At 39.6% G+C, this 8,789-nt stretch overlaps 1 pseudogene across 1 annotated transcript; it reads left to right on the forward strand.

Annotated features, from left to right (window-relative positions):
- Window positions 1-4,647: 4,647 nt before the first annotated feature.
- On the forward strand, window positions 4,648-6,308 carry LOC311608024 (serine/threonine-protein phosphatase 2A catalytic subunit beta isoform-like; annotated as a pseudogene). The gene has a single exon. The product of its transcript is annotated as a serine/threonine-protein phosphatase 2A catalytic subunit beta isoform-like (transcript).
- Window positions 6,309-8,789: the final 2,481 nt, after the last annotated feature.

Here is an 8,789-nt window from a genome sequence, read left to right on the forward strand (position 1 = left end):
TTGAGAAAAGAGAAGACACCTGACTCCACAGCCGAGAAAATATCTTGAACAATGTCATAGAAGAAAATTTCATCAATCTGAAGATGCATAGGAACATGCAAGAGGCCTACAGAACATTAAATAAAATAGACCAGAAAAGAAAATCTTCCCATCACATAATAATAAAAAGACAAAACATACAGAACAAAGAAAAATATTAAAAACGGCAAGAGAAAAAGGCAGAGTAACGTATGATGGCAAACCTATCAGAATTACACCCGACTTCTTAGCATAGACCATGAAAACCAGAAGGACCTGAACAGAAGTCCTGCAAACCCTAAGAAAACACAGATGCCAGGCCAGACTACTATACAGCAAAACTATCAATAACCATTGATCGAGAAAACAAAAGATTCCACGACAGAAAAAAAAATCCAAACAGTTCCTATCCACAAATCCAGCTTTACAAAAGTTACTAGAAGGAAAACTCTACCCCAAAGGGATGAGTAACAACCAAAACTAGACAGGAAATAGATAACTACACCATTGTAAAATCACAACCTCACACACTCCCGACTATAACAAACATCAAAAATTGAAGGGACTTAACAGTCACTGGTCATTAATATCTCTCAACATCAATGGTCTCAATTCTCCAATAAAAAGACACAGACTAACCGAGTGGATGCATAAACAAGACCCAACATTCCTCTGCCTTCAAGAAACACATCTCATCCACAAAGACAGACATTACCTCAGAGTAAAAGGCTGGGAAAAAATATTCCAAGGAAACGGTCGCAAGAAGCAAGCTGGTGTAACCATTCTAATTTCTAATAAAATAGACTTTCAACCAAAATTAATCAAAAGGGATGAGGAAGGACATTTCATACTCATCAAGGGTAAAATCAACCAAGATGACATCACAATTCTGAACATCTATGCTCCACATACAAGGGTACCCACACTTGTAAAAAAAACTGTTAACAAAGCTTAAACCACTCATTGATCCCCACACATTAATAGTGGGAGACTTCAGTACCACACTTTCACTGAAGGATATGTCATTGAAACAGAAACTAAGCCAAGAAATAACACCATTAACCAATGCCATGAATGAAATGGATCTAACAGATATTTACAGAACTTTTCACTCAATCACAAAGGATTATACCTTCTTCTCAGTACCCCACGGAGCCTTCTCCAAAACTGTTGAGAAAGTAGGTCACAAAGCAAGCCTCAACAGATACAAGAAGATTGAAATAATACATTGTATCCTATCAGATTACCATGGTCTAAAGCTGGACTTCAACAACAACAGAAATAACAAAAAGCCTACTCACACATGGAAACTAAACAACTCTCTACTTAATGACACCTGGAAGGAAGAAATAAGGAACTCCCTGAAATTCAATGAAAATGAAGGAACAACGTACCCAAATTTGTGGGATACATTGAAAGTAGTGCTAAGAGGAAAATTCATAGCACTAAGTGCCTTTATAAAGAAATTGGAAACATCCCACATAAGCAACTTAACGACACATCTGGAAACCCTAGGAAAAAAAGAAGCAGAAATGCCTAAGAGGAGTAGCTATCTGGACATATTCAAACTCGCGGCTGAAATCAATAAATTAGAAACAAAGAGAACAATTCAATGAATCAATAAAGCCAGGAGCTGGTTCTTCGAGAAAATCAACAAGATAGACAAACCATTAGCCAAACTAACTAAAAGATGGAGAGACACTAAGCAAATCAACAAAATCAGAAATGAAAGGGGAGACATAACAACAGACCCTGAAGAAATACAAAGAATCATAAGATCCTACTTCAAAGGTATATATGCCACAAAATTTGAAAATCTAAGGGAAATGGAAAATTTTCTTGATTGATTCCACTTGTCAAAATTGAATCAAGATCAGATAAACAAATTAAATCATCCTATTTCTCCTATAGAAATAGAAGCAATCATTGATAGCCTCCCAACCAAAAACAGCCCAGGGCCAGATGGTTTCAGTGCAGAATTCTACCAGACCTTCAAAGAAGAGCTAATATCAATACTCTTCAAGCTACTCCAAAAGATAGAAACGGATGGAACATTACCAAATTTTTTCTATGAGGCCACAGTCATGTTGATACCTAAACCCCACAGAGACCGAACAAAAAAGAGAATTTCAGACCAATTTCTCTCATAAACATTGATGCAAAAATACTCAGTAAAATACTCGTAGAACGATTACAAGAACCTATCAAAGATATCATTTGCCATGGCCAGGTAGGCTTCATTCCAGGCATGCAGGGATGTTTTAATGTATGGAAATCCATAAATGTAATCCACCATATACATAAACTGAAAGAAAAAAAAACACATGATCATCTCCTTAGATGCAGAAAAAGCATTTGACAAAATCCAACACCCTTTCATGTTTAAAGTTTGGAGAGACCGGGAGTACATGGTGCATACCAAAACATAATAAAGGCTATACACAGCAAGCCAATAGCCAGCATCAAATTAAATGGAGAGATACTCAAGGAAATTCCTCTAAAATCAGGGATCAGACAAGGCTCCCCACTCTCTCCATATGTCTTCAATATAGTTCTTGAAGTTCTAGCCAGAGCAATAAGATATCAAAAGGAGATGAAGGGGATTCAAATGGGAAAGGAGGAAGTCAAATTATCCCTATTTGGAGATGATATGATAGTGTACATAAGTCACCCCCAAAATTCAACCAGAGAACTCCTACAGTTGATAAACACTTTCAGCAAATTGGCTGGGTACAAAATTAACTCAAAAAAGTCAGTAGACTTCCTATGTACATAGGACAAACATTCAAAGGAAGAAATTAGGACAACTATTCCCTTCACGATAGCCACAAGCAATATAAAATATTTAGGAGTAACTCTAACCAAGCAAGTGAAGGACTTGTTTGAAAAGAACTTCAAATCTCTGAAGAAAGAGATTGAACATGGCATCAGAAGATGAAAGCATCTCCCTTGTTCATGGATTGGACGAGTTAACATAATAAAAATGGCTGTCTTACCAAAAGCAAATTACAGATTCAATGCAACTCCTATCCAAAAACCTACACAATGTTTTTAAGACATTGAAAGACCTATTCTCAACTTCATATGGAAAAACAAAAAAACCAGAATACCTAAAACAATCCAATACAATAAAAGATCCTCTGGAGGAATCTCCATTTCTGATCTCAAGCTGTACTGTAGAGTAACAATAATTAAAACAGCGTGGTACTGGTGCAGCAATAGGTGATCAATGGAATTGAATTGAAGACCCAGAAATAAATCCACACACATATGGTCACTTGATTTTTGAAAAAGAAGCCCAATCTATCCAATGAAAAAAGGATAGCATCTTCAACAAATGGTGCTGGTGTGACTGGATTTCTACATGTAGAAACATACAATTAGACACATATTTGTCACCATGCACAAAACTCAAGTCCAAGTGCATTAAGGACCCCAACATAAAACCAGAGAAACTAAATCAGTCAGAAGAAAAAGTAGGGAAGAGCCTGGAACACATTGGCACAGGAGACAACTTCCTGAACAAAACTCTAATAGCCCAGGCCTCAAGGTCAACAATTCACAGTGGGACCTCATGAGGCTGAGAAGCTTCTGTAAGGCAGGAAACACTGTCAAAAGAACACAGTGACAGCGTACAGACTGGGAAAAGATCTTCACCAACTCTACATCTGACAAAGGTCTAACATCCAAAATATATAAAGAACTCAGGAAATTAAACACCACCAAACCAAATAACTCAATTAAGAAATGGGGTTCAGAATTAAAAAGAGAATTCTCAACAAAGGAATATCAAATGGCTGAGAAACACTTAAATACATGCTCAACATCTTTTGTTATCAGAGAAATGCAAACCAAAACAACTCTGAGATTCTATCTTACACTTATCAGAATGGCTAAGATCAAAAACTCAAATGACAGTACATGCTGGCAAGGATGTGGAGAAAGGGGAACTCCTTCACTGCTGGTGGGAGTGCCAACCTGTACAACCACTTTGGAAATCAATGTAACATTTTCTCAGACAACTGGAAATAGGGCTTCATCCAGACCCAGCTATTCCACTCCTAGGAATATACCCAGAAAATGCTCCACCACACAACAGGGACATATGCTCAACCATGTTCATAGCAGCCTTATTCATAACAGTAGAACATGGAAACAGCCAAAATGGCCCTCAGTTGAAGAATGGATAATGAAATTGTGGTACATTTACACTATGGTATACTACCCAGCTATAAAACACCAAGGAAATCCTGAAATTTATGGACAAATGGATGGAATTAGAAACGATCATACTGAGCAAGTTAACCCAGAAGCAGAAAGACTTACATGGTATATACTCACTAGCCCAAAAGGCATGTCCCATGAAAGTTTTCACTTACCAGGAGATTGGACCAGTTGTGAGGACATCCTCTTGGGACTCTAGGTGAGAGAAATATAGGAGATGTGGTAATAGAAGGATCCAGAGCATCTTAGAAACCAGAGCATCTTAGAAAGAAGAAGATCATAATGGATGGATCAGGGCCCAGGGGTGACTACTCAAAATATTGCACTAACAAAGGACAATACAAGTAATAAACACAAAACCCCTACTCTGATATAGGCAATAGACAGGACATTCTCACAGTTATGTGGAGAGCAGGGACTAACTCTGACATGAACTCTGGTGCCCCATATTTGATGACCTACCTTTGGTGGAGAGCCCTGGTGGCACTCAAAGAAAGAATAGGCAGGCTGCTAAGATGAGATTTGATAGCCTGTCACCACAAAGTGGGGGAGGAGATCACCTTTGATCATGGACCTAGGGGAGAGTGGAAGGGAGGGAAGAACAGGAGGATACAAGTGATGGGAGAACAATTGAGTTGTAATCTGAATAAATTAATTTTTAAGATTACCAAAGAAATGTACAAAAGGTTTGCATTCTGTGGAGATGCACATGTTCAATTTTGTGACCTTATGGAACTCTTCAGAATTGGTGGGAAATCTCCAGACACAAACTACCTATTCATGAGTGACTGTGTAGGCCCAGGTTATTATTCTGTGGAGGCTGTGGCTCTTCTAGTAGCATTAAAGGTGCACTATCCAGAGCACATTACAATACTGCCAGGAAACTATGAAAGACGGCAGATCACACAAGTATACGGATTTTCTGATGAGTGTCTATGGAAGTATGGAAATGCCAGTGTACGGGAAAACTTTACAGACCTCTTTCATTGTCTTTCACTTACAGATTCAGTAGACAGATATTCTGCCTCCATGGTGGCTTCTCTCCACCCATAGATACAGTGGATCATGTGAGAGCTCTGGATCATTTACAAGAAGTTCCTCATGAGGGCCCAGTATGTGATCTCTTATGGTCAGACCCAGAGGACAATGGTGAATGGGGCTTTTCACCATGTGGTACTAGCTACACATTTGGACAAGATATTTCTGAAACACTTAATTATGCCAAGGATCTCACACTGGTGTGTCATGCTCTCCCGTTTGCAATGGAATGATATAAATGGTGCCATGATCAGAATGGGGTTACCATTTATAGTGTACCCAATTACTGCTCTTGTTCCAGAAACCAGGCTGCTACCATGGAATTAGACAGCCCTTTAAAATATTTTTCTCTTCAGTTTGGTCCAGCATCTCATCATGGAGAGCCCCATGTGACCCAGTGCACCCCAAACTACTTCCTATAAATTCCTCCCCTGGACCTTTTTTTTGTATTTGCAAGTATACCTGGCCCTTTACTATGTACATATGTACATATATATTTAAAAACAATGGTTATCTATGTGTTTCTGTAACAAATGGTGGTATGTCTTGACATAAAGCCACATCATGGACCACAATGTGATGTACTAATGATAAGTGTTGAGTACAATTTGCAACTTAGGACCCTGTCCTAGACGAGTCAACTGGACTGCTTGCCTGTTGTACTGTAGTAACCATTGTTTTTGACTGGTTAAGCAAAAAAGGTCACTGACTACCTCATTTCCTTTGCGCTTTCTTGGAAATCTAGTTACAATGCTTTAACTGGCATGGATTAACAGAGTTGGAGTTTTATTTTTAAGAACTCACAAGCTGATTTACACTTAAATTCATAATCCTTTATTTTATTGAAATGTATGACTAATTGAAGAAGAGATTCCTTGGGAGTATGTTGTCATAACATTAAAGAGATTTTCTTTCATTTAAACTAAAGTACTATTTGATGTTGAGCTGCGTATTTCTGTCTATTTGTCATGACCATGCATGCATCCTATTTGGTGTCCTGCACAAATAAAGTTTCCAATTTAAACAAACAAATCTGGCTTTAATACTAAACTATTGGTAGACGTCAGTGTCCTGACCACCCTCTTTAAGCTTCTTTTTCTGTTAATGGCACATACAAGTGCAGTGAAGAAAGGCCTCCAGATAGCCAAAGCAGAAAAGGCTGCAATACAGGGGAAGGGTGCTTATGATCCAGGAAGGGCTGAAGTACTTTTTCAGTTAGGAAAGCCAATAGGCTTTCAGGTCATGCCATCATCACCTAACTCCAGAGGACATGAAACTACTGTCTCTGCCTCACTAATGTGGTAATCAACACTGAAATTTTGAATTCTCTGTAGCAAACATACACATTGCGTCTAACCTGCTAGCATCAAGAGAAGAAGCAAAGAACTTCCTACCTTACACCTAGATTTCAAATTTGGAGCTATTATTCCTCTGTGGTGAAACTTTTTACAGGTACCTTTGAGCGAGTCTAGGTTTTACATCACCAACCTCATTAACAGGGAGATGTACATAGAGAAAGATAGGAGTGCATGCTGAATGTGGCACATATATGGGTATGATTCTAGTAAATTACAAGCTCATCTAAAGTACGTAGTGCTGTGTCTGGAATATAGCAAGTACTTAATATTTACAAAGTTATTTATATTTATATAGCTGGTGTAGTGTTGGAATTCAGGTGCCACATGAGAATTAAATGGGATTCCCATTTTTCAGGCAACTTTTTCAAAATCCATTTTTAGATATTTAGTCTAAATTCTGAAATCACTTTTCCTTTAATCTCAACCTGCCTCATATTTTCCCTCAATTTCCAGTTTTAATCTAACTTTATTCACTAACATACCCTCATCTGGAAAAACGTACCCTAGTGTCTTTACCAGTAGAATCCAAACAGAAACCACCCATTTCCTTAATGACAGTGGGGAGCTTGATTTTCTGACACTACAATGTCAGAGAAATCTTTTCCATTCCCTTTGTCTAATATAGGAAAAATGGAGGAGAAAAATAAAATCTTTACCCATCCAAGCTGAGTTGAGTGGAAAGGTCATATCCTGGCAAGTAGCTAAAGTCAGGTCTCAAAAAGTCAAGTATTTATAAAGCTCCTAAATCTGGATTTTACTTAGCATGAGGAAACTCATTTCAGAGAGGTGAGGATGCAGAAGGCACCCTTAGTAAGGAGCAGTTCTTCTGCTGCCTCAGTCTTGGACTTCCCAGCCCCAGCAAACAGGAAGTGAGGAGCAGCTCTCTGTTTGCTTACAAGTTACCCAGTCTGTGGCATTTTGTTACAGTGGCCTAAAGGGATTCAGACAGGTCAAGGATCGGGAATGAACTTCCTGAGGAGATATGACATGGGGATCAGGTGCACGAGCACCTCAGGCTAGTAGAAAAGAAAACCAGAACAGGCACAAGAGCATGCCTTGGCAGATAAGTCAGTCAAGGGCAGCAGAGGCTGGATCATTCCCTGCCTCAGCATGGCTCCCTCCTCCCCTCCTGCTAGCCCAAACACTGACTTCTAGCAAGTGGCCCTCAGCAGAAGAGGGAGGGTCCAAGAGACAGCGTAGCAGGTAAAGTGCCAGTCATGCTGGCACTAGAACCTGAATTGCACTTCCCTACATTTTAAAAATAGCCTCTCATGGTAGAATGTGCATTTCAGTGCTAGAGCGACAGAGACAGATCCTTAGGGGCACTGGCCAACTAGTCTAGCCCATTTGTCAAATCCCAGGCAAACAAGAATTTCTTTCTTCCTTCCTTCCTTCCTTTCTTTCTTTCTCTTTAATTTTTTCTCTCTTTCTCTCTCTCTCTTACTGTCTCTCTCATACACACACACACACACACACACACACACACACACACACACACACACACACTCTGGAGTGGTAGGTAGTTATGAACTGCCCAATGTGGGTGTTCGGAGCCAAATTCGGCTCCTCTGCAAGGGCAGTACATGCTCTTAGCCATGGAGCTATCTTTCTAACTCCAAGATTCTGAGACCCTTAAATTTCCTAACATGCTCAGGCCTCTCACTAACCATCACCAAGACTCCCCAAAAGCCGAGGAAGCTGCTTCCCCAGAGGACCAGCCAATCACCTGCTCTAAAGTTAATTCCATCCCCCCTCCAAGTTATGAGGAATGGTCCCATTCACACATCTACCTATCCATCTCTGGCCAAGAGAAGCCTTGCTCTTGCTTTCAGCTCTGCATGGACTCACTTGAAATGATTTCTGGCCTTTTCTGCCCACTTGCTCTTTAGTCACATAGCACTCCTCACCCAAACCCACTTCAACAACTCCAAAGGAATACTTCAGGTACTGGAAGGAATGTGAGAAAAATGACCCAAATCACAGTTAGACAGAAACCTGTGTCCATTGCAGGACCCCAGCACTTCAGTTTTTCAGGTGAACTGTACCTTTCCTTCTCGCTGAGTCATTTTGTTAATAATCCTGTCCTGGTTTCTCCAGCCCCAACCGCAGCAAGAATGAATGAATCCTGAGACTTTGGATGAGTATTTAAGA

Source organism: Acomys minous (genome assembly GCF_964271855.1).
Source record: "Acomys minous genome assembly, chromosome: 11".
Classification (NCBI taxonomy): domain Eukaryota; kingdom Metazoa; phylum Chordata; class Mammalia; order Rodentia; family Muridae; genus Acomys; species Acomys minous.